Raw genomic sequence first — 26,840 nt, 5'->3', positions numbered from 1 at the left:
TTTAGTGAAAAGTATCCCTGTACAAGGTAGAAGGGTTGGAAATGGATAATCTTTGAGGTCCCTTCCAACCCAACCCTGTATAAAAACCCATTTGATAATTCTATGCTTAGGATATATATTGAATAATATGGGATATAAAACAAGACAATACACAAAGGAATCAGCTGCCTAAATGAAGGTGTCCAGTGTCACCTAAGACGTGTTTTACCACCCAAGATAACTACACAAGTCTGACCTGGTACTTAGGGTGACTCTGACATCCCTATGCAGCAGCGAGAGCAAGTGCACAATGACTAAAATGACAATGTTTTGGTAAGCAAATCTCATGTTGTCAGTCCTATTGATGTGCAGCCCCTAGTGCTGGCACCTTAATTCTTGTCAAGTTTTTCATAGGCTTCATACTAGCCAAGAACTGAGGAACCAAAGGATGGTACTAACAGCTTTATAGGACAGCACAAGACAAAATCCTCAAAGCAGAATGGGAGAAAACAGAAAGTGTGCTTGCTCTAAACTCCAGACTATAATATATACCATCATCATGGCTGATAGAAGGAGCTGATCCCCTGCTTTCAATACTGAATGAGAGATGGTAGGTGGGACATGGTACTTGATGACTGGTGAAACCCAAAAAGTGTAGTATGACCAAAAGCACAGATTAGGGAGGTTTTTGTGTAGGAGCATTCAGAAGTCTGAATGAGAAAAAAGACTGCATTTACAAAGGGAAAAAAAATTTAAAAAAGGATACTCTCATGTTCCGTACAGAAAATTAAAACCTGAATGAGATGTTGTGCCATTTTTTTTAAGGTATTTTTTTGGATTTTTGAGATGCTGACTGGACTTAGGGTCCTGACTGAGATTTCAATCAAAGATGCTGCCTACAACTCTGGCAGATGCAGTCAGGCTGGTAGCATTTCTCTGGGAATGAGAGGATGGGGAAGTATGCCAAATGCTGCTTAGCAAATCCCTTAACAGTGTGCTCAGTGACAAATTCCTAAAGATGAAATGCATTGACATTTTCAGCCCTTTCCTTTTGTAACAATTTTATTGGACAGTAATGGCTGTGTAACGACCTTCAGCAGGGTTTTATGTGGCAGCCATGCCTAAAGTGTAATCTTTCATTTCTATGCTATTCTGCAAGACCTTTTGTAGCTTCAGTTGCACACTCAGCTCAGGTTTCTCCCAGACATAAGGAGGAGGTAAAAAAGCAACAACAACAAAAAAGGTTTTTTGAGACACACTACAGTTGATTTACCTTAAAAGGTTTTCTCTTCTCCAGAAGATAGCACATCTAAGATAGAATGACATGGGTGCTGAGTCTACCTGATGGTTTTCCAATTCTGCACAAGCTCTTACTGATGCTGTAACACCACTGCTGTGTAGAGTGATCTTTTGGATACCTCAAGAATTTAAAAGATTTGTTTCATGCATTTTGCAGATCCTATTTGTAACAGAGGACTCTCCAGATTCAAAAAGCTATACACATTAACTTTTTGGTGTCAGACAGAAGCTCACTGTTGCATTCTTTTGCACTGAATAGAGGCTTTTACAGTGTAAATGTGCTTTTATCTAATTCATAGGGTTACTTCCAGCCAGCCAACAAAACTGCAAGTAACTGTGTAGTTAAGCAGTTATCTAATTTCATCTTGAACAGGTTGGGGTTTTTTCTATATTATTTTTATATCCCACCAGGGTAAGATGAAAGAAGTATGAAGGCATGGCATGTGTACAAACTCACTTATGTGTCTCTGTTACGTGAATCCCTACATCACTGAAGTTACATTAGATCTTCCTGTAACATCTCTGTGGCTTATGCTGGCCTGTGTTGATGATTGATTATACACCTTTCATTCAGAAAGACTGCAATGCACTATTTTATTTATGTAAAAGCTCTCAGTTTAAGCACCCAATTGAATACAGCCTTTTACTGATTGCTGAGGTTATTCCAAAGCACCGAATTACTTATTTCATTTGCACCACTACTCCTTCCTGTGTGCCCAGCCACATGGACACTTTCTCACTTTTGGCAGCTCTGCCTTTCACTGGATCTCCAGTGAAAAGTTAATTCAGCTTCTGAAGGGACATAAAACTCATCCAGCAAAAGAATGAATTTTTTTTCATCTGGTTTTATAAGCTGAACTCACTCAACAATAAGTCAGAGCCAGCACAAAGAGTAGGACAGGACACTGCACCTACAAACAGGTCCTAACCTGACGAAGGGAGATGAAGAAGCTGAACCACCCCTCTGGAGGTGTTTTGATTGCACAAATGTTTTAGATGAGCTCAGCTGTCTACCAGCAGGCAGAGGTTAATTAATGGCAATTGTCTGAGCTGGACTTGTCTTGGACCAGAGATCAGAGACATATGCCCTTTAATGCAAGCAGCCACGTGTGCAGCTTCTGCCCGTTCTTAAAAGTAAGGCAGGTTCACTGATGCTGCTTCTTTTTAAAGCCTTCAGGCCAGTTTAACACCTTGGTTTAAACGAGAAGTTATCAAAAACAGCTCCTCCTGCATCAGTCTATGAAAAAAAATTTTGTTGTTATTTACAAATCTATCAATATGATGTGCTAAGAAAGCAACTCAATGTGATATAGCTGTTAGTAATATATTGTATTGGTTGCATTTTTGGGCCTCCATCAAAATGGAAAGATATGTGAGAATGTTGCCTGGACAGGGTAATGAATCACCCCAATAGTGAGTTCTGCCCTGTTTATTGCCTCATTTCTATTGTGCAGAGAACAATGTAAACAGAGAGAAAGAAAGCATTAGAAGGAGTGTATTTCTGTAAGCTAGTGGCTTGGCTACTGATCCAAGAGAGTACCCTGGGATCTGGTTCTTTCTTGCTGGTCTGCTGATGCAGATGGATACTGAGAATCCACTGCAGATAGAAGTCTCAGGCACAGAGGCTTGGACACCAAATCCCCCAACATTGTCAGTGCCTGGGCTGGATTGAAAATTCTTCATTCTTGGCTGCCTACAAGCCCAAGATTATTAGTATGTTTGGAGAGTCCTTACATTCCCTGGCCCAACCCAGCTCAGCCTACTGCCGGAGGATCCAGGCAGCGTAGGCTTGGGTGCCCTTGGGCAAAAGATTCCAGTGTTTGCCACCTGGGCTGTTGGAAGGCAGTGAACAGTATTTGGGACAAAGTGCATTCAGTGCAAAGTGCCTCTGACAATCAATGTGCAGATGCCTCTGTGTGTCAATCTGCTTCATCCTGGCATCCCTGTCTTTCATATCACGTATTTGTGATTCTCCAGCTGTCCTCTTTTCCTAGGCTGAAACTTTTCTAACAGTGCATTGACAGTGTATTGCCTAACAGAGGCTCAAAAGAGACACCTCTTTATGACTGGCATCATCTCTCTATATGCTGTGTATATGATGCTCAGTAGTGGGATAAGAATAGTGGGATGTCTCAGGTCGGGGGGGATTAGTGTGGCACAACCTCCTCATGGGTAGGAAGAAACAGAAATTGATAGGCAAAGACAGCAAGGAGCCCCCAGCTTGTCTAGAAGTGCTAATAAATCACACACAGGCTCGTGAGCAGCGGGTGTGAGACAGCACAGAAATTTAATGAGTGCTGCTGGGCCAGATCTGAGCAGGCAACAGACCAAATACATACAGGCAAAGCAGCTACAGTCAGCTGAGTCAAAGACCCTTCTTTCTTCCTGAAACGTGGGGTATTTTTGTCTCTGGGTGCTCAGTTTAACAACATCCCTTCTACCTCACCTTTTTACAGTTTCTAGACTACACACTGATGTACCCACAACCTACAAAGCATAGCGCTTACAAACCTTATGAGAGCTATAGATGCAGAAATACAGCACAATTGAGACAATTTATCTCTAGAGGAGAAACCTCAGGAATCAGAGGCACAATAAAGTCACTGTGATATAAGAAGTTAGTACCTGACAAGTTTGGATCTGTAGCTGCTGGTGTCTGTCTCTGTGAATGCTCTAAGCCAGCTCCTCACATGTCAGACCCTATATGAGAAAGGCTCAAACTGTGGTACATCATTCTACAGCCAAAGCTGTCTGAGTTTCTGAACAGGGATAATTGTTTTTCCTTAACTCACAGATGGCAACTGGATAATCTACAGTTGAGGCCCTGACCAAGGAACTCTTTTAGCACTCTGCAGAACCTACCTTTTTGATAAATCTCTAGGCTTTGAAAGCCTGGGTGTTCATAACACTTTGTGACAAGCTTGTCTTAGAAATTAAGGAGCATTTTTCTTCTGAAATAAATAAGAATATAGTGCCATTCAGTGAACTTCATTAAAGTACTTCTGGATTTACGTTAGTATAGCTGACAGCAGAATCAGACTCTATATGCGTTGGCATGTGCTCTATAGGACATTGTAAGAAAAAACAACAAAGTTAACCTTCTTAAACCATGTTTCAGCTTGCTGGTGGATCTGAGCTTTAAACACTACACTCTAGTCTAATGCCAGAAATTTTACCTGGTTTCAGATCTCTCCATTTTAAACTGTTTGCCAAGGCTTGAAAACTGTAGGTGTAAAATACAGTTAAGGAGTTTTACACTCTGAGACTTGCCAAACATAGTCCATGTCTCCCCTGCATTAATGACTTATATTGTAGCATGTCTGGAAAACTATGACTTTAATTAGCAAAAAATTAGAAAACGCTTTAAAACATAGCCAGTTGCAGTACATTAGTGCTGCTTCTTAGAATGATAGGTTTGAAAAGGTTTTCTTTAATCAAAGGAAAAAAAAAAAAAGTGTAATATCTTGTTGAAAGTTTCAATTCCTTCTGTTTAATTAGAGAACGGGTATATGCATATAAAAGACTTCAAGTGATGGATCTGTGCACACAAATATCTTATGTAGATTTAGCCTTTGTGCATTAGAGGCTTGTCCTTTAGTCAACACTCATTACCTCACATCTGGAACAGTGCATCCCACTGTGGGCCTTCAATGCAAGAAAGATATAAATGGAAGCAAGCTCAGCAGAGAGACAACAAAGCTGAGGGATCTGGGCTGGTTCAGCCTGCACAGCTGCCTTTTAATCTAAGAGAAATTTACCATGAAGACAGAACAAGGCTGACCTGCACAGGGGGAGAACAATGGTGACAAATTGAAAGATGGAGATTCCTATTAGATATAAGGAAATATTTCTCCTTTCAGATAACTTTGTATTGGAAATGGTAAACTAGAGAGACTGAGGAACTGAAGAACCTGATTTGAATCCAATGTTTACCTGCTTTGAACAGGAGACTGCCCAGGAGATTTGTCTCTTGTAATTCCCAGCCTGAGTGGGTCCAACATGTTGCCATCCAATACAGTCATTTGCACCAGTGAAAGTGTATGTAGCCAAAAGAAAATGGAACTTTATTTTGTCTGGATGCAAATCCAGATCCATTGTGCAGTTTAAGCAATAGCAAATGTCTAGGCATCATCCCTCCTTAGCTTTCTCTGTACTTACTATGTCATTAATGTCAAGCCAAACTAAATGAGAGTAGAATGCGTCCATTAAGTTACTTCTGATCTACTATGCAAAGTAAATAGCTTTATGAGCTTAAACAAAATTATATTGTCAACTGAAGAAAAAGCATTAGAAAAACCGAAATGCACAAGAATGAAGGGAGCAGAAAACATGAAAAATGAAGGGCCAAGTTGTCTTTATTTTGTTCTGAGATGTTTCAATACATTTTTGGCAAATAAATGGTTTTCTCATCTCTTTTTTGTCCCATATTCATACTTCAGAAGTTGTGTCTACACCATAGCTGCAGTATGAATTTTAAGATGCTTTGTACTCTTATAGCCTGATGTCTGGGACAAGAGTCTGCATTTAGCTTCAGCTCAGATTGCCTAAAACTTAAATAATGCCCAAGTTTAGAATGGACTTCAAGTATTCTGTGGGGTATAACCCTCCTTAGCACTTCTGCTTGAGCTTATTGTTGCAAAAGCTGAAGGGACTGCTCTTACAGCCGTGTTCTGGCAGGGTTGTAATTTAGTTTGTGGTTTTCCTACATTCTCTCTGGAATATAAACATGGTCTACCTCGAGTCAGGTAAGCATCATACACAGAAATTTGTTGCAGTCTTTGGTCCACCCCTTGGCACAGTTTACAAAGCAACGCAGATGCAGCAGTTTAAACATCAGTCGATGCTCAATATTCTTGTGACAAAAGCTCCACTCTTGTGGTATTAATATGTGATGGACCAGTTGTATAGATGCACATTTGGTTCACAGTCACCTTCACATTTAATTGCCCAAACTGGTCTGATATTCTTTTAAAGTTTGCTTAGCATGGATTCAAATGATGTATCCCTTGGCCTAAGAACCACAGAGAAATCTAACCAATAACTAAAAACTGACCCTGAGATCCCCAGTTGTGTACAAGTGTTGTACATGGATTCCACTTCTGATTCTGAGGAGGAAAAATAGCTATGAATCACTGTTGATCTTGTTAAGATCAGTAATGGATAAATGGTTGGGTTAACACAGATCTCTAAGATGGAACCTTCATTTAACTTGTTATGGCAATTATTTTAAAAGCAGCTAGATAAAAAGAGCCATTAAACTACTTTCCTTCAGTATTTTCAAACGTGCTGCAACATAAAATGCCTGATAAAATTATTAAGGTTGTTTATTTCAGTCTCATTGCCTTTACATGTCTGAATGGCACCCAGCCAGAAGTTTACTCAGCATAGTATTTAATATGTACTGATAAAAAATCCCCTCTTTTTAAAATTAACTTCCTAGAGTGTTCCGGTTTGTATGTTAAATCTAAATACATATATTTCATCAATTAAGTGATAAAAAAGCACAAAATAATTTTTAAAAATCCAATACTGTTTTATTTTTGATTTTTTAACATCTTGATAGGTAATGCTTTTCTTTTTTGATTCCCTGTAATCAAAAGATGCAGAAAAGGGTGGGAAGTGAAACTGACTTTTAAAACATAGCTATTTTGGTGAAAGGTAACAATCCTGAACCAAAAGGCAAACTGAATATGTTCCCAAAATATGAGCTTCTATACAGTATAAAGCTGATGAGCCATGATTTTACTTCTTTCACTTAGTAGGTCTTTTTGAGCATCATTTTGCCCCTGTGGCTCAAACTGAACTGTACCTTCCTCGTTGAGGCATGCCTTCAATTCTAATTGCTCTATCTAGACTCTACTCAGGATAACCAAAACTTCCAGAATCTGGCTTCATATGTTATATTTAACATTTTAAAGATAACTGCGGGCTTCATTTTAGTTGCCAAGACTTTGCAGCAAGTAAATTTTGTAACCAAGAAAACAGAAGATAAACCACAGATAAAACCACAACAATTTCTTAATTAACAGAAAACACCCTCAAGTTGTGTTTTTAAACTAAAAGGTGTTCTCTTTCTTCCCATTTCCACCATTGTGGCTGCTCTAAATCTCCACATTCTGGTTACCATAGGGTATATGGCCAGAAAAATACAAATTAGTCTCAGTGTTGGTGCTGATAATCAAATTATGCTACAAGTTGTGATTCTATAACCTTTGTGTTGTGAATCCATGCACTTAGGCTACAATACAGTAGAACTGATTTAATTACTATGGTTTAGGATAGCAGGAGTTATGGTACATTCTATATAGTTTCACAGAAACCTTAGAATATTGTGAAACTTAGACGTCTGTTTTTCAAGAGGCCTAATATTATAAACATAGATGTCTGCATTGCTCTGTAAGATCTATATCACTTCCTCCAAATGGGAGCCACAGGAGTCAGCAGCTTAAGTAGAAGTGATTCATAATAGTCAATAGGAGATACTAAAGAGAAGAATATATCTTAACTTGTTCAATCATTTAGTAATTTACATTGAAATCTCTCTCAGAGATTGCCTCTCAAAGCAATTCAAAACTTGTTAGGGAAGATTGTCCAGTGTCATATGCAGTTGAACTTAAAAGGTATCTAAGGGTGGAGATCCCACAACCTATCTGAGCAAACTGTTTCTGTGGTTTATCCCCTTCACTGAGAAGACTTTTTTCCTTGATTGCGTAGAGAATTTCCTGTGCTGCAATTTGTGTTTATTGCATCTCATTTTTCCACCGTATACACCACTGGGAAAAATTGGCTCCATCTTCTCTACAACCATTCCATTCCACTGCAAGTGGAATACAATTAGATTTCCCCTTTGATCTCCTTTGGTTTCCCCTTTGGCTGAGTAAAAGTTGTCTCTGATTCTGTCTGTACTTCCCAGTTCTCCTGATAACCTTGGTGGTCTTCCACTGGACTTACTCTAACATGTACAAGGAAAATCACAACAGGACATACCGCTCCAAACACAATTTCAGATATGCCAAATAGAGGGCAATAATCCCTTTTCCTGAATGTCACACATTCTTGCTAATAAGTCGAGGATGGTGCTGATGTGCTGCTGGCTCCTGTTCAGATTGCCATCCGTGATGTCTGGTGGTAGTTTACTCATCTGATCCATACATCTCTGAAAGGGAGTTATGGGAGACTGTCTATAAACCCCTACTAAGTCACCTCTTTACATATACCAAAAACAATGCAACAAGAAAGGAGCCCTCATCTCTGTATTAATGCTGCAGGGCTAACTGAAACTAAGTGTAGTCAGATACCATTTTTGTCTGGGAATGAAGCAGCTCAGATGCAGAATGCAGACAGTGAACTATTCTGATGACTGAGAAGATGCTTTTTATATGCAGTTATGTCTCACAGACAAGATTCACTTAAGCAGTACATGGTTGGCAACAAATTGCCAGAATATTATGTATGTCTCAGTGCAGTGCTGAGATTGTCATGCACCTATTTTTGTCAGTGTTGTGGTGTTGCATTTTTGGGCATGACTCATCCATGCAGTTCTCCTTCTGGAATGAAGCTGGTAGATTACTTTGCAATTTTCATTTTAAGTGGAGGTGCAACATATGATTGTGTGAATTCATGAACTATTTTTTCGCCATAACAGCATGTGTTCGAAATTTTTGGTTTGATACATGTAGAAGATGCAACAGTAGTTTCTGACAGGTTATTGTATTTAAAGGTACTATTGGTGCAGCTATCACAGGCCAAGGTCTTAAGCAAGACCAGATTTGTAAGTAGTAATAATACCTCTTATTAGAGAAACTGAAGCAGATAGAAATATTAGATACACAAATCACATATTAAAACTAAATCAAAGTAGTAGATGTCAAAGCAAAATACAAGCTTAACTAAATTTGTATTAATGAGACAGTTTTTGAAAATTAGAGACGGGTATCTATTATCCTGCAGACAGCAACTCCCTACATCTTTTTCTCCTCTTGTTCATATAACCATGAACTTATTCTCCAGGGTCGTGTTCTGGAAAAACAAGAACTGACAAAGGTGAAGAATTTTTCATATTAAGGACCTAAGCCAACGGGCCTTGAGGAGAAAGCTACATAATGACTTATAAAGACAATGAATATAGAGCAAATCTAAGACATTACAGCAGGAGCCAAAAATCAGAAATTCTGTTTGAAAACACAGACAATACCAAACAGAGACTTAATCATAATGCTCACATACTTTCTTGATAAACTAAACCAACATAGAGAATGCACAATATACACTACCTGTACAGCAACACTGTGGTGAGTTGTGTGGGATGTTTTTTTATCTAGAAATGAGGCTTTGTGACATGACCTTTTTACAACAGACAACAAATTGCCAATGCATGGCTGAAATTACCTTCCATAGACAGGGAGCATTCAAAAATTTAATAATCCTACTGTTTTACTTAACTAAAATTAAAGGTTAAGACACTTATATAGTTGATGAAGAAATCAACATCTTTGCCATTACCCAGTAACAGTCACTTGTCAGCCTTTTGAAGGAAAAAAACACAGGTAAAGAGATGGTGAATATTACGCTTATCATTAATTTGCCAAGTCAATATATTCACTGATTTGGGTCGAGTTAGAGGTTGCTCAACCAAGGACTCATGGCTTCACTAAACCCTGGGAGCAGTAGGAGAAATTTAGGAAGTTTGTAAGACAGTTCAGTTTGACAAAGAATTCAGAGGCAGGAGGTCTCCTCTCTCCAGTAGGAGACCTTCTCTATCAGCTTCTAACAACAGGGAGAGTGAGCAGGGTGTTAGGTTAGGGCAGGTCAGGAAATCATCAGGGGGCAATAGTTAGCTACAACAGAACAGTTCAGAGGCAGGAAAAAACAAAGGCTGAGCTGACCTCCTGTTTTCAGAGTTCTTCTTTCATGAGCTCATAGGCCAATATTCTCTTAGGTCTGCTGATGGTGAAAGAGAGAAGTGTTTTATTTTCTTAAGTTGAGGGTTTTACCCTCTTTCATGTGGGTTCAAAATTTTTATCAGCCTAAAGGAAAGCTTCATTCATAAGAGATGAGGAGACCTGGCTCTCCCTCAAATTCCCTGTGCAATCAGAAAGATATAACTGTGTTTATGCTAAGGACAGAGGGACAGAGTGCTCCATGTTGTGTCCTATTGCCTGCTCAGTCAACTACTTTTCTAGTAATTTGAAGCAATTAAACTGAAACAAGAAGAGGAAGACTTCCATGGCAGTGGAAAGCCTTTATTTCTGTGGAAAATGTTTTCAGTGAAAAGTCTTGGATAGCATAGCCTTTGTGGCTCTGATTTGGTGCAGAATGCAGAGTGAATGGACAGCAAACCAGCTAGACTGAAATCTTTCTGCCACTCTAGTGCAGTATCTATTGTCTCAGTGTGGCTGACAGGGCCCCTATAACTTGGAAATGGGAGATGTCTTTCTCATAATATGCCCATTAGATAAGGGAAGATGCTGTTCCTTTTCAGAATAGCAACGAGATAAGCTTCAGAATGCAAGATCAGGCCTGTCCCTTCAAATTAAATCTTGAATCTGAGGAATCCTGCAGCAGAAGAAATTTTTAACTTTATGGAGGACAGTGCTTATAGAGCCAGTTATCTATGTTTACTGTAGCGGGCAACAGTCTCATCATGAAGTGTTTTTCCTAAAAGGAAAATTGTCCATCCATACTGAAGAAGTTTCATTAAGGTAAGGAGCTGGAGACTGCAAATCATGGAGGGTGTTAATACATTTTTTTCCTACAAAAGCAGCAAACACCTTGCCAATGGCACTACTAGCTTTTCTGACTTGTATTACACTACTTCAAAATCCCATTGTGCCAGCTAATGCAGAAACAAAGAATAAAATCTAACATTTTTTTTAGCTGAGCCCCTTTAATAGTACTTGGTGGGGCATTCTCAAACATGAAAAACATTTGCATAAAAGAAAGATTGCTGTATGTCTTTGACATGCATACAGCAATCTGAACTGCAAAGAGAAATTACATTACCTGGATCTAGAAGTGATTTTACCTTAGACAACCTCCCACAGTCTGAGTCAGCAGGAAAACTGCTTCTGAGTTCCACACACACTAGAACAAAAAGTGCAGATTAGCCTCCAAAGAAATACAGTAATAATGCTGTTCGCCTAATAAGCCCTCATAACTTCTGGAAGAAATTATGCTCCTACTGAAGTAGGAGTAATCTGCTTCCTACTGAAATTTAAAGGATTTTCCCATCAAGTTCTGAGCAGCCAGTAACTCACTATCAATACTTAGAGCAATTTGTGCCTTGCTGTCTCCCTTCCTGGAGTGAAAGAGCACCTGTGCAATTCCTGATGCTTCGATTCAATGCTTTTTATAAAATTCAAGACATTTTAATTCTGTTCTGGTCAGAAAATTTTATGTCACCTTTCATAGGTTGTTGGGAGGGCTTTTTGAATGTTGGCTATAGTGTAGTCAGCATGCCTGTATGCTGGCTAGTTTTTCAGTAATATGGTAACATTACTGCTGGAGGAGCTGGATGACCCTCTTGCTACCCAAGGAAAGTTAGACCACCTCAGTCAAAATCACCAGATCAACATCACAGAGAAACAAGTAATATTGTTTGTTGTTACTATAAGCACGTGATCCCTGCTGTCCAAAATCTACATATTCATTGATCCTTCCCAGTTTATTTTAATAATTAACTTATTGAATATTATATGTCTTACCATTACCATATGGAGACACACACAAGCACACACACAAGTCACAAATCCAAGCTATGGCTCCTCTTGAGTCTCTTTAGGAATGGTTATCCTTCTTTCTGCTGGTGTCATGCATAATTTCTGATTAATGTCAGTACTGATATCACAGACTTTAAAGCAAGTATGGTAACTTTCAGGGAACCTTCCTTCAGTGAATATGTCAGTTTATTTTACCTTCTCTTTAATCTCCACTCTCTCAAGAAACTCAACCTTTTCTCTCTTTAATGCATATAAATGTTTTTATGAAAAAAACTGGATTAAGGAAAAAAAATCAGTTTGGCTAAACCTTCCAATCAGAACTTTTAAATCTTTTTGAAATCTCAGAAAGGAACATGTTTATCAGATCATAATCTGAAGTGTTTAAGTGACACAGATTCTTCAGTAGGGTTCAGCCAGATCATGGAACCCTTCCTGTGGCTCCTACTAAATATTCCTCAGAATTATTGAGTGTCTTCAACTGCCCTGGAAAAAAGTTATTCGGTTATATCCAGGAATAATGTAGCTTGAGAAAAGATTGTGTCAAACAAACATTAGAAACTCAAGGTTTATGAGACTTCGAATGTTCAAGAACAAAACATGGATTTCTGGTGTTTCATTGTTAGAAAATAAGGAAAAGTTATGAACATGGCTAGAGATGTGGCACTTTTCTAATCAGTAGGCAGACGGGAAGTGCAATTTCTGTGATAGTGAATCTTCTGAGAATTTGTGGTTTTGTCCAGCTGAGTGTCTGGCCTGAACTTGGCTAGATGATAAAAAAGGAGATCTAATTTTTTGGCCTACAGTATCCTAGAAATTGTTCAGCAGAAACATGAAAGCCAGCATGAGCTGAACTGGAAAGCAAGAGGATATTGTGTAATAAGTAGGAGTCAAGAAGGTGACTGGGGAATAACATTTTCCATTACACCAATTCAAAGCAGAAAACTCAGGCTCAAGTTTTTTTCTCCCTGTATGTTCTCCCTCTCGGTTTCTTAGAAGGGCACTTACTATGTTCAGATATGGATTCATTTTTCATTTCTTATGCAGATATTAACAGGCTGAATCATGAAGCTAAGTTCGTCACAATGAGCAGTTTTAAAGCAGCGCATAACTGCCAAGAGTTCATGGTGGTTCAAGGACTTTGCTTTTACAGACTTCTGCAGAGATTAAAAGTTAGTTCCAACACAAACAGCCCTTTCACTAGGCTCTCACTGGTGGTGACAATGAAATAAATTCTTCAGAAAGCACACCATTAATAATATCCTTTCCCTGTTTCCAAAAAGGACTATCTAATTTAAATAGGATGGATGCTAATTTTAGATACTTAAAACCAAAAATCATTGAGGAATAATGTCTTTAGAAGACAAGGCAGAAAGCAGTTTGGATGACTCACATCACGTGTTGCTGCACAGCATCATCTTCTCAGAGAAGAGGAATACTTCTGTTTGATTCTAGACTTTGGAAACTGCTTCTTTTTTCTGCTTATATTTCTAGGTACCTCAAATAATTACAGTAGGCAGCCTCTGATTGCTTTGATATATCACTGGATGTAGATTGACTTTTAAGATCTACATAAAAAAGGATTATACCTAGCAACTCTCATAAGCCTCGGAAGTGGATTTCAATATTTGTTGCTTTTCTGAAAGTGCCTACAAGAATGCCAGTCAGTGAGAATTTTGTTTGAAAGTTGTGCTTGTAACAGTTAGCAGCAATTACAGAGTTACTGACAAAAAAACCCACCAAAAAACAAAAACCCAAAACAAAATCAAAAACGTAAAAAATACTATTCTCCCAAAATAACAGGACTTTCAGGTCACAGATGCAGCTGCTACTTTTTGGAGACTCAATTCTAATTACTCCAAGCCAAGACCTACTCTTTGAAGATGAACGTAATTGCCTTACCTGGAAAAGCCTTTAAAGCTCACTCATTGAGCCCTTTATCCCTTTCCTGTCTGATATTACCTTGCCTTGCAGTGTCTTAATTTGTTTTTTAAATTTCTACAGCACCTTGTCAAAATCTGCTATATTACTTTCTAATGTAAATTTTGAAAATTCATTTATTGTTAAATTATTGGTGAGGAACAGATAAGGGCACAGAAAAGTAGATTTAGTACTACTCTGAGATTCTCTAGTCTAGACAGAATCTGCTAGACCTAGGACCAGAGTGAGCAAGACCAGAAAGATGCTTTGTTTTGAGGGCAGGATAGCATGCACTGGGCATGGTGGATGGTTATAATCTGGATGTCTCAAATATCTCAACTGCTCTATGTAATGCAGATATACAATAATTCCCATTTCCAATAATTTCATAATTAGGCTTTTACATTATTTAAGTGAATCTTAATGTATCAGATCATGTCAGATCATAAAATTATCATTCTGAAGGTTCATCTTCTTGGAAAGAGCAGGAAATGTTTAGTTCTGCAGTTCTTTTGAGGGACTAGTTTTGTTCCCTCTGCAGGACTCCAGCTGTTGATTTATAAAGCAGACTGGGAGCTGTACCCAGCCGTAGGTGTCTCCCATGCTGTCACTGTGCTCTTTCAGTGCACACACTGCTCTCTGCTGGAAGGTTTTTGTGCAAGTATTTGATGTGAGAGACCCACTGGAACCTCAATCAACCTTCGGTACCATCTGTGCTTTCTTGTGTATTTATGCCAGCAAACTGTAATTTCATGCACTGCTAATCCCTCTTCATCTACATCAGCTTCTGGTCTCATGTCTGGACCCCATTTTTTATTGTGTGAAACAGTACATGGCAAAATATTCCTAGGTGAGGTTCCTGTCACCACTCCTCACTGATTTGTCCGTGACAAGTCTGTTTAACTTCAAAGCATGTTGTAATTTTTCTGATCCTTTTTGATCCTGTATGGACACCTCAGCATTTTCCTTCAGTTTAAAAAGTTTATGGCATGTTGTTTCTGTGGAGTAAATTACAAAACTCTGACCATTTTTAACAAAAATACAAACTGATTCTCAGTAGCAGTGCCAGGTTAAAGATCTGTTTCTCTTTAAAATGGTACATTTAACGTTGACTTAAGCCTTGGCAGTGGCATCTGGGTCAGGTGCTGCCAGTATGTGTAGACACATTGCTGCTTGGCATTCCTCAAGCATAGCTCTGTCTCTTGAGGCTGTGAGAACAGTTCCTGCTGGGAGGCATTGGCAAAGAACGGGTTAAAGTGGTTCTACAAGAGAAAAGAAGACATGGGAAGGGAAATTGAAGTGGTTCAGTTGTTCACAGCTTACAGCACAAAACTAAGAGTGTGGCTTCTGCTGCCTAACTGATGTTTTGAAACACCCAAACTCCTTTTGTACAGATTGCAATACAATTTAGCCACTTTATAGTTTTAACTGTTTTAAAGAGTATCAAATAATGCATAAAATAACATTTTATTTGTTAGTGGCTAGCTTCATGAACCACTAGTGAACATACTGAATAAAGTATGTGGAAGCTTGCTTTGCCTCAGGGCCACCTGACCTATGCAAACCAAACCATTTCTTGATTCAGCTGCAGTTTGGTAGGGGAATGTGGCATCACCATATCTGATGTCATGGAAAAGAAGAAAAGAGATTTCTGGGCAAGATGAGGACAAAATCCCATCAGTACAGCTTGCTCTTTATGATCAAAGTTCACAACTTGAATATGCATGACTTTGGTCTTAAACCACAAAATTCATTTTCAAGGAATTATTCAAGTTATTTATTAGTTATTATTAATTATGATTTTCAATAATTATTCAAGCAAAATTATTCAAGTTAGTTTTACTACACTGACTTCATATCAAACAATTTAAAGATGCCTGAATTTCTCTGAAACTAATCAGTTTGCTGACAAGTGCTGAAAATATATAAAAGGACTACAGATCATACTAAATTAAGCACTAAGGTACTGAGTTTACCAAGAAAATTTAATTTCAAGGACATCATAAAGAAAAAGTAATATCTTAGGCCTTCTGTTTGAGAAGCTGAGTGATTTTTTTAAATTGTATTCTCAAATGTGCCATAAAATGACACCTGAGCATTAAGGCTGTGTTTAGTGGGTGCATGTACATATGTAAATACATAGGAACAAAAATTGCAATTTCAAAGCTAATGCTGCTAATATTGAAATTATATTTATACAAATGTCTTGCAGCATGAATGTTGTTAACTGGCATCTTCGTATGAGTACAAATAATGTTCAGTGCTACCTCTAACCCCCCTGCTTCTGTCAATAGCATTAAAAATTCTTCTGCTTTTGGAATTGCATCAAGAGTAATTTCTTTTATGGAATTGTTTGTCACAGTGTAAAGGACATGGAATTGCTGGTGAATATATGCATTTGCATGTGCCCACTCCCTCAAATGCTCATTCTATGTCATCATCCTTGTCTTCTTTGACACTCAGGCTTTAAATGATATATTTAGTTGTGTTCAGCATTCACTTGCAGTATTCATCAGAAAATCCAGAAAATTTGTACCAAGCTATTTCTACAGTGAAAAAAGTTAATGATTTCCAGAAAATTAATAAAATTTTAAGTACCTATTTATGTGTGGTAGATTGGACTGGTAGCACCATCTACTAAAATTGCCCAGAAATTCCATTACAAAATAATTTTCTGTAGCTCATACCTTTAACAAACTTTAACTAATTGGCCTGAAATTTTGCATACTGGGTAATCTGCCTCAGGCTGAATCTTTCTGGAAAATTTCAGTAAAAACTACTATTTCCAAGGAATAAATTAGGAGAAAACACATAATTCTGTCCATATCAAAATGTTCTGGTTACCCCTTTTGTACAAAATTTTAATGGCTTGAAACAGAGACATAAAATTTGGAAGGAGTGACTGAAGCATCCAGCCTGTGCTCTTTGTTGTTTATACAGAACTGCATCTTGAACAACTTAAGACTTTTTTTTAAAAAAAAAAAGGGAAAGATGAAAAAAGACCAGAAAGAAAACATCTCAGTCTGCAAACACTGACTAGAGGATTGTGAGGCTTCTGAAGCTACAGCTCTAAATGGCTGCTACATTTACTGATGGAGATTTCAGCTTGAAGTGAACTGGGGTTTTCCTTGGAGTAGATCAAGTCAGGGACTGGAACCAAGAGTGCACATGATGAGAGCTCAGCACTGTCAGTTCTGGGTGTCCTTGCTCAAGCTGTGCAAGGGACAAAGCTCTCTGTTTCCAGAATATGGATGGCCAGAGGTGTCTGCAGGACGAGCGTGTTAGGACAAAGGGTTTGGTGGACCAAACTGAAACTTGAAGCATTTAGGTTAGAATGGACATTGGAGATCATCTGGTCCAAACCTCTGCTAGAAGCATGTGTTAGTAGAAATACAAGACACCAAATTAGCTCCTTATGCAGGAAACAAACCAAAACTTTTTTAGACATTTTAGCTAAATACTGTTTTTCTTATAAGAAACTACTCCCTTTGCAGGAAAAACACATTTTTGAGGTCAGCAGATCAGTTTATATCTTATGTCATATGAGAACAAACAATGAGGGAAGAATTAGTAAAATTCTTAATACAAGAAACACAAAGTGTGAGATTCTTGAAAACAGCTGTTCTGCTATTAACATTCCTCAGACACTGAATGATTTTCAAAGTGGCTTTAAGCCTTGCCAAGTTAATTGACATTATAGCTGGGTTGGTCAGGACAAAGACTATTGGAAAAGGGGTCTTATTATTGTTCACATGGGTCAAATGAGGGCAAGTCTTAGCTGATCTGTGACCTGAAAGGTTAAATGTTTGACCCCATCACATTGTCAGGATGGCAAAGAGAGCAATAGAGACTGAAAGAGCTGCTGGGTTAAGCAGCAGTAGTTCACCCATACTGTCCTTTGCACAGTTGCACAAATATAAACATAAAGGGAAGATTCTGTTTCTAAGGTGTGACAAAATAACAGCCGAGGAGAAGTTTCGTAACAGACCCAGGTTCTGTCTCTGAGAAGTTGATATCATCCAAATGTTCTATATATGGAGATCCCTTTGTGCAATTTAAAATTTTTTCACTACTGTTTGCTTCTGATTTGTGTTTAAAAAAGAATGTTTGCAGCAGCATGTAATCATCAAATAGCATAATATAAATCTCATAGCACACAAGCCTTCAAAAATGTTTAACTGTTAGCAATGCTTAAAAACAAATTTCTGCTATGACTTATCACCAAGCCCCATAGCAAAAATGATGGGATAGTTTAAAAGTCTCCTACCTTCGTGCTAACTATAGTGTTTTAAAAAAATGCTGGTATAGTATGCTTGAAAACAAACATAAACATGAAAGTTTATGTTGGAAAATTCCCCAGCTACTTTCTATTGGTTAGACACAAATAAATCTGTGTGGTCCATGTTTTCAACATGGTTGATTTTTAAATAATAACAGATTTGCATGCACCCTATCCTGGTTCAAAGACTCAGCAGTTTATGAAATGGGAATCTGGGGTTGTATTAGTATCCAGTGCTCTGAACTGTAGATGTTGGACTGCTGTAATGGAATTTATGCCATTTAACTCCAGCTACCTGAGATTCATCCCTTACATTAAATTAGAGACTGAAGGGAGACCTCCTTGTAGTTCTCAGCATCCTCATGAGGGGAAGAGTCTGGAAAGGTACTGATCTCTTCACTCTCGTGAGCAGTGACAGGACTTGAGGAAGTGGCATGAAGCTGAGTCAGGGGAGGTTTAACTTAGATATCAGGATAAGGTTTTTCATCCAGAGGGTGATTGGGCACTGGAACAGGCTCCCCAGGGCAGTGGTCACAGCACCAAGCCTCTCTGTGTACAAGAAGCAATTGGAAAACCCTCTCAGGCACATGGTGTGGTCCTTGGGGTGGGGCCAGGAGCTGGACCTGATGATCCGGATGTGTCCCTTCCAACTCAGAATATTCTGTGATTCTGATTCTAAGTTTGTGTGAGCAGCCAGCCTGGTTCTGGAGGACAGGCTGCATCCTCAAATTTCTGTGAATCACTGTTTTCCTTAGCCCAGGGCAATCCAAATATCACTATCCAACATCCAACAAATTATCCTGTTGCACAGGAAGGTGGGGAATTTCAGAAGACTTGTTTGGATAAACAAGGGATTCTTAGCCTGTCAGTGAAAGGGATTTAAATGCAACCTGCAACAGCTGAAGAGGAATTACGAACAGCCAAACTCTTCTAGATAGTTGCAGTCAGCATAAGAAGAGAAAACCAGCACAAACTGCAGCCCAAGGGGCTCAGCCCAAATGGAAGGAGTAACTTTTAAAAACAGGAAAAACAGCCCTGGAACAGGTACCCAGAGAAGAGGAGGCAAATTCCCTGGAGATTTTAAAGATCTGACTAAAATGAAACCAACAGACAACCAGAGCTGGGGCTGTGAGAAGGAGCTTGGAGCAGACAGAATTTCTGTCATTTTAGAAATGTCCTTGGACAAGTATTAAGAACCCATTTCTCTACTTATGTTTATTAAGACTGGAAGTTAACTAAGCAGGGAATTTTGCTGTTGAAGAGGGAAAGGGAATGTCCTTCTTTCTCTTTGGCTCTGACTGAGAACCAAGTTCAGTCATCTTGCTGTGAGAGACCCAGACAGCAGCTCCCTGCTGACTCGCTGCCCAGGCAGAGGCTGTGCTGAGTGTGCAAAGGAACAGACTGCCAGGCAACATGGGGAGCTCCAGTGGTAGGTTCTTTTTTTGGGGAAGAGATGCACAGTGGCTTGGGCATCTGTACTGGCAAAATTCCTGTGAATTTTGGTTTTGGTTTTGGTCTATTTAGGCCAAAGGCCCGGCAAAGACAATGGAATGACTGCAACTCTGTAATTCCTTAGATCTAGAGGTCTGTAGTCTCTAAGAAAAACAAGTACAATAAACCAACAAACAGCAACTGCTACATTATTACCAACATTTTAAAAGGTTAAGTTTTTCACAAAATTGGAGCATTAAAAATATTTTGCATGTTGCCTTTTAAAACTCCATCTTTATTACAGCTACTCTCACCTGACAGCTCAAACTTTTTTCTCCATTCATTCTCTGATTTCTGACTGTACATTCCTTCATTATTTGCAGTACTTGCTAATTAAGTGTTATCTGCAAACTTGGATGCCTTTGCTTTCCACATTGCTGTTACGTTATATTTGCGTAAATATTTAAAATCTGGACCTCTAACACTGACTCCTGTCATCTTCTACTACTGACATTTTAGCTTGAATACTTTCCATTTATGACTACAGGAGATTTCCTACTAATGCAGCCAAATTTATGTTTAAGCATGCCAGTTTTCTTCCTCTCCTCTGACTAGAGAAGAGAAACTTAATAGCAAGAATCAGACAGATTTCATGCATTTTAAAAAAATAATTAAAGTGTCAAAACTAGCAGGTTTCTAAGCTGTATGTTCTTTTACATCTGCTGAAGGTATTGATCACTTTCAAATTATTTCAAACGGAATTTGTGATATTTCTTCATACATAAGATCCTATTTCCTTTTACATCTTGGTATGCACAACTACACAACTGGTATGCACAACTTCTGACTGTACAGGAATACACACAGAGCACATATTCAGGATGTAATAATATTATTTGGAGGAAATATATATTTTTTTTTTCTCGGAAATTCCCTATCATTTAAATGCATATCTTCAAGTTTCAAGTTATAAAAATAATCTTACTTCCTCTAAAACTCTATATCGTGCAGCTGTGCTTGTGTATATGCCAACTGATCCATCAGACTTCCTTTCACACCACTTCAAGCATCTGCACATCCCTAGGGATCTGTGGTCTTCCAGAAAAGGTGCAATTTCACACATGGAGCTTCTTCATGGCCTTGCTTTGTGTTAAATATCCTTGTTTTATTTATACTTCTTCAATATTTGCCTCTAAATATATTTTTCTTGGCTTCATTTTAAGAATGTGTTTCTATATTTACATTACTGATGATTTATATTAAATACAAAAATTAATTTTCTTTTTTGATGCACATACACCTGGTTTTTACCTTGTAGGGGTGTATATTAAATTCTTCAGAAGTACTGAGCAGTTTGTAATTTGCCATAGACAAAACCGAAAGTCACTACTGCTATGAAGAAATATAATTTTTTTTTTATGAAGGATTGCCAAACACAGTACTTCATAGGTTATCCCAAAGAGTGCACGAAGCATCACTAAAAATAATTCTGAGGTGGAAGTACTTATGTATGCTTTACATATTGACAGAAATACTTCAGTATCTAAGACAAAGAATAACAGAATATTTTAAGCAGCATTTTGAAAATAAGTGTTGCAGACAAACAATTTAATTGAGTATTTAACAAGTACAGTACATATTAAACATGAAACATTCTGTCAAGCAAAAGTGACAAGTTAAACAGTGTTTTTTTCCTAAAATATCTTTTAACAAACCAAAATCATGCTTCTGAAGCTGCCTTAATATATAGTAAGAATATACTATATAGAGAAAATAGATTTAATTGCTCCTTTTTCTTCCCCATAATATGTCATTTACACATAATTCAAAGGCCATTGTCTTTCAAGATTCTCACTAACTCACTTCAGCCAAATTCATATTCTCATGAAGAAAGGAGTTTTTTTATTATTTGATTGTCAACTCTGGCCACCTTTTCAGCTGTCTGCCAGGTTATCTCTAAAGCTAAAAGATGATTCTTCAAACAAAGTTAGAAGCCCCTGTAAATAAGGGATTAAGGGATCTTCACTGTACACCTCACAGTGTGTGAATTGGTCAGAAGTTGTATGAAATATGCTTGCTGCATGAATATTCTTTTGTATCTGGACTTTAGCAGAGCAATATAGTACAGCTGAACTTCACACTTTTCCCATATCATTAGCAGGCCCATCATGGGTCTCTGCTTGCATTTAATTCATGTTCTCAAGTGTGTTTGTCTTTAAAAATAAAGAAACTAAGAAACTAATCACATACACTAAGCTTAAATGAAAAAAAAAAACAAAAAACAAAAAACAAAAAAAAAAAAACCCAATAAAACCCAAAAAAACCCCAAAAACCCAAAAAAACAAACAAAAAAACCCCCAAAAAGCCAAAAACCACAAACCATTGAGCTTATCCTTCTGACCCACCACAGCAGTCTAGCTGCTGGAGGGCTCCCAGTGAGGAGTGTTAAAGATGATGTTGGTCACACAGAAGCAGCACTGTTTCCACACTGGAAACAGCATGGTGGCCTCTCCAATGTCAGCACATAACCACAAATTGATTTTGAAGTCTCAGTTTGAATGTCTAAGCATGACTAACACCTAGATAAGCCTTTTGACTATAATCCAAGTCTGTTCTCAGAAGCCTATCAGGAAAGCATGCAAAGACACTTCCAGTCATTAAGAGGAGTGTGCCTTTGCTACCAGAGAATTATCTGCAGAAATATCCTCTGAAACAGCGTGTGTGTGGGTAGCACACCTCTGCCCATTGTTCTCCAGTCTGTTCTCTGGTTTATACAGCTGTACACAGTGGCTTGAGCAGGCAGAATTCACATGGCTGTTATCTATCAATAATCAGCATCACTTGTTGCAATTACATGAGAACCTGCTGTGATGGGGAGTTGTGGGACAGCTGTCCCCTAAGGCTATGCCCTAGGGCTAAAGAGAGGTTATGTCTCAATACAACGCTCATATGATTAATTTAATAATGTATTACATGCCATGCTTCCTGAATGTTCCATTGTGCTCTCTTTTTTCCTATCAAAGAGCTATTCAAAGTAAACAGTGACCTCATCAATACTGTCTGAAACTTACAGTAAATGGAAATTTTCCAAAACCATAATAGAAACCATATTTCAACAGATGTAAAAAGCAAGATGAGGAGTGAGACCTAATTTGGACGTGAATGTTACAATACTTGATCCTCGACTTGGCTTTACTCAGGCTAATCTTTTTGCTAAGTGCATTAGGCCTTTTTCATATGAGGATCTACATTAAAAAAAAAGAGAAAGAAAATCACTGCTTCAGCTTTCTGCGATATTCATGGCTTGATGAAGAAGAGAGAAGGAATTTTATCTCAGAATATAAAAAAGAAAACAGAAAAATTTTGTCCTGCACGAGAGAAGAGCATAAGCACTATCATGAGTGAGATTTTCAAACCTGCAAAGGTATTTGAAAAAACCCAAATTTTTATAAAAGTATTCATTAGCCTATTCATTCATGACCTTCAAAATGCCACCCTTCAAAAGCATGCAAGGATTGCTAGAACAGGAACAAAGTTGCTATTCAGGCTTTTTTAGATTGATCACAGACTACAAGCCAAGTAAAATAAAAGATCCTATCAGAACATCTTTGTGTTAAGCAGCAGATGCTTGATTTCCAACTTGGAGAAACAGTTGTCTTTGCCTTACCTGTATACTTGGATTCTCTTCATCTCTGAAACTCAGTAAATTGCCCAGGCTACAGTTCTTTTTATTTTCTAGATAGAGAGGAACTCTTAGCAATTTAAAGGAAAAACACCAGATGTTTACACTTTGATTTGGGATCTACACATTCAACAAGTATTTAAAAAGCAACACTTTTTAAAATATTAAGGAATTATAATCTCGGATTCCAATTGGATGTCTATATTTTGGTTGGACTTTTTTTAATACCTGTAGATTACTATCTCATATAATACATTCTAAGGCTGGTTGCGTTTTTTCTTGAAGTTCTAATGTGTTCAGAGTACTGAACGCAATACTGTGATTTCTATCACATTAATAGAAATCACCTATCAGAGTTGTCCATCACTGCTGTAATATCCTGTCATGAAATCTGTGCTGTTAGGTGATGTAACAGTGCTTACACCCATTGGGAAAATATCAGAATAAATAAAAACATGAAATTAATTCAAAAACCCATGTAAAATAAACTAAAGAGGTGGTACACCCAGCAAAGCCCTGGTTTCCAGTATTTTGGCAAACACTCTGATTTTCCTTATCTAATTTTAAAATCCAGAAGATATAAACAACTGACATGCAAAAAATAATATATAAACTTTATATAGTCTAATATACAGTCAAAAGTTTTTTCATTATATTTGCCTGTATTTCTATATTCATATTTCCATCATATGTCTTGTATCTGACAGAGAGCCACAGCCATTCTAAGTGGGTGAGATTTATCCCTCAGAGTGAGAATGTGAAGAATGTCTAGTAAGTATGCAAAAGGTTTATTACATTTTTTGAAAATGTGTATCTCCCCTTAAGAAAATTATGAAATTATGGTTATGTATGATATTGAAAGAGTAGTATTTTCGTTTTATTTTGCTTTTTTTTAAAATAGCCATTAAAATTTGGAGAAATCTCATTAGAACATGTGTGCTTTGTTGTCAACTCATGGTCTGCTTGCTGACGTTTTTATCATGTCTACAAGCTGTAATCCTTTGTGGACAGCACACTCCCACCATTGGATTCTGTATCTTTGAAGAAGATGCTATTTTAAAACGCAGTAGTGTTTTAATTTTAGAATAAAATAAGAAAGACGATTTCAGGTAGGTAGAGAAGGGTGTATAAGAAAGTAAGATTTTACATTGTGATAAATACCTGGATCTACACAGTTAGCAGCTATCCTGGAAAAGATGGCTATAAGTGCTTGTACGTCTGTCTGCTTTCTGCTGGAATAACTCACAAAAATCTATAGTATATATTATTCTAAATAATAATTTTCTTGACAACTTGAAAAATATTATATGCTAAGAAGCAAGGTCTTGATTCAATGGAAGTGCAATTTTAAGGCTGTGTAAGTTCATATTCCTATTCTTAAATTATATTTGTTGCAGAATGGGGAGAATTATCTTCTTTTATTTAAGCCTCACAGCATGAGAGCAAAAGGTTTTTTCTTGGAACAGATCCAAAATGGTGTAAGTATATGGTACTGTATGTCTCTATTCCATGTTTTTCAGTATTTTCCCCACCCCAGCTGTGTATCACAGGATAGGTGCTCTTTTCTGTCTAGGGGGTCTGGAGGGGAGCGACATGCCCAGCTAGAATACAAATTTGCAGATTTCAGTAAATAAACATTGCTTCTTCATTTTAGAGTCTTCACTGGTTCATCCTGTGGGGTGGCTTTTTCCTCCCACTCTGCATTGCTAAGAAATTGTATAGAAACTTTCCTTTTATCCAATTCTGTCAGCGTTGCTTTCTTTCAGCAGAATGACTCACTGTTGATCTGGATTCCCCGTGTATGGTATCACAGTTCTGTGAACAAACTTGCTCTCGTGTTAGCCTGACATCATCGTTATTACGTCTTTCTTGTCACTGACATTGAACAGGACAGGCCAAAGGAGACTACCTGTGTCTCGTCATTTCAGCAGCACTTTGACAGTGTCCTTAGCACACTTTCTACCATATTTTCCCTTTCCTCCTCTGACAAAGTTATAGAGTAAGTCAAGCACTTCATGGGTATCAGGTTTTTAGCTCCAGTTAGGATTTATATCCACCACATTTCAGCTCAGATGATCTCAGGGCACAGAGACAAAAAATTTGCATGTTTATTAACTTCGGTGGAAGAAAACATGTCATCTAAGAAATGGGATTCACAGTTAAACCTATTTTCTCTAATAAGCAGGACTGCTTTCACTCACTTCTGTCATCCCCAAGCTCTGTTGTGTGTGCTGGCCTGGAGGCCCATGCTGACCTGAAGTCTCATTTTCAGCAACCAGCAGTTGTTCCACTGTAATTTACCATAAGGCAAGGACCCTCTCTTTCCTTTCAGCTTCATCAAGATTGCACTGGGATGCAAAATGACTTTCACAAAACCTCCTCAGTAGATCTTTACCATGAAATTCTACGGTGCAGAGTAGTACAGTAATGATCCCGGCTTTAGACACAACCACCAGTCCTGTGGTGACTGTCCTCTTGAGGTTACAGCTCACCTCAAGCAGCTGACAGGAAAGTTCATGAAAAACAGCATAATGAGTACATTAAAAAGAATTCCTGGCCATGAAAGATGTAGCAAAATAGTAAAGCTCCAGTTTGGGTGAATGGTGGATTTACTATCTTTCCACCAAAGCCCAAACTCATCCCATCACCACCTCCACCACCTCTAGGAGACCTCAGTACTTTGTAAGGTTTGACATGACATAGAAGAGGAACTGAACTGTTGTTAGCCAAATTATTTTTATCCATCTCAGGTATCTAATAAGAGTTTACCTGGGAGGTGAGTGTCTGAACTCCATGGAAAGTGTTCAGACCTTTCCCCAAAACCGTACACCTTTTTTTTCTCTTAATATCTTGCACATAGCTCCATGGCAGGTTGACAGGCTGAATCCCAGTCCTACAGGGGAGTGGATGCACATTCTTTGGTAAAAGAACCTATTTGTTCCGTGAAAAGCAGTGGCTAGGGCACACTGTTCTTCACTCGACAGGAACAGGAGACTACACAATATGCTCACAAATGAAAAGAAATCTGCTTTTTTATGGGTACGTCAAGGGAAAATGTCTAAACCAATACAATTATCTTCACTACAGCTTCAGCCCTAGCAAATCTGGGTCCTTACTTGAAGGATACAACCTGACTACTTGCTATTGCTTCTTCACATCTTAATAAAAAAGTGACAAATGTGGTCAACTGCATGTGAGGAGCACTGAGTTCTGACCACAGTGAAACAAGTTACATATGTTAGCAATTTAGCAATTAGCAAGGTAGTAATTGCAAGTTAATGGGGCCCTCTTTTTCTTAGTCTGTCTCAGATTCTTGCAACTCTGATCGGAGTCCCTCAATAAGTCTATAGTACAAGCTAAAATGTGTTTCTGTTGTGACATCGCATCCACTGGCCAACTCAGCAAGGGATGATATGTAACTGTTGCTGCAGATAACAAGTTAATGCAATAGGCATTTTGGAAGAGTAGCTCCTGCAGCATCCTACACTGAGATGTATTGTGCCTTTATTTTCTTCTAGTGCCCCCTGCTTTGTGA

General features: G+C 38.1%; 1 long non-coding RNA gene across 3 annotated transcripts in view; it reads right to left on the bottom strand.

Annotated features, from left to right (window-relative positions):
• Positions 1-26,840, bottom strand: part of LOC135303024 (uncharacterized) — a 313,352-nt gene that overhangs the window by 147,655 nt on the left and 138,857 nt on the right. For 2 of the 3 annotated variants that reach the window (XR_010364564.1, XR_010364563.1), the window contains exon 3: positions 11,281-11,361. This is a non-coding gene — a long non-coding RNA (uncharacterized LOC135303024). The remainder of the gene's footprint in view (positions 1-11,280; positions 11,362-26,840) is intronic. The other variant, XR_010364562.1, reaches the window with a different exon arrangement.

This window comes from Passer domesticus, chromosome 6 (genome assembly GCF_036417665.1).
Source record: "Passer domesticus isolate bPasDom1 chromosome 6, bPasDom1.hap1, whole genome shotgun sequence".
Classification (NCBI taxonomy): Eukaryota; Metazoa; Chordata; class Aves; order Passeriformes; family Passeridae; genus Passer; species Passer domesticus.
Note: the sequence above shows the minus strand (reverse complement) of the source record. Positions and strands in the feature narration are given on the sequence as shown.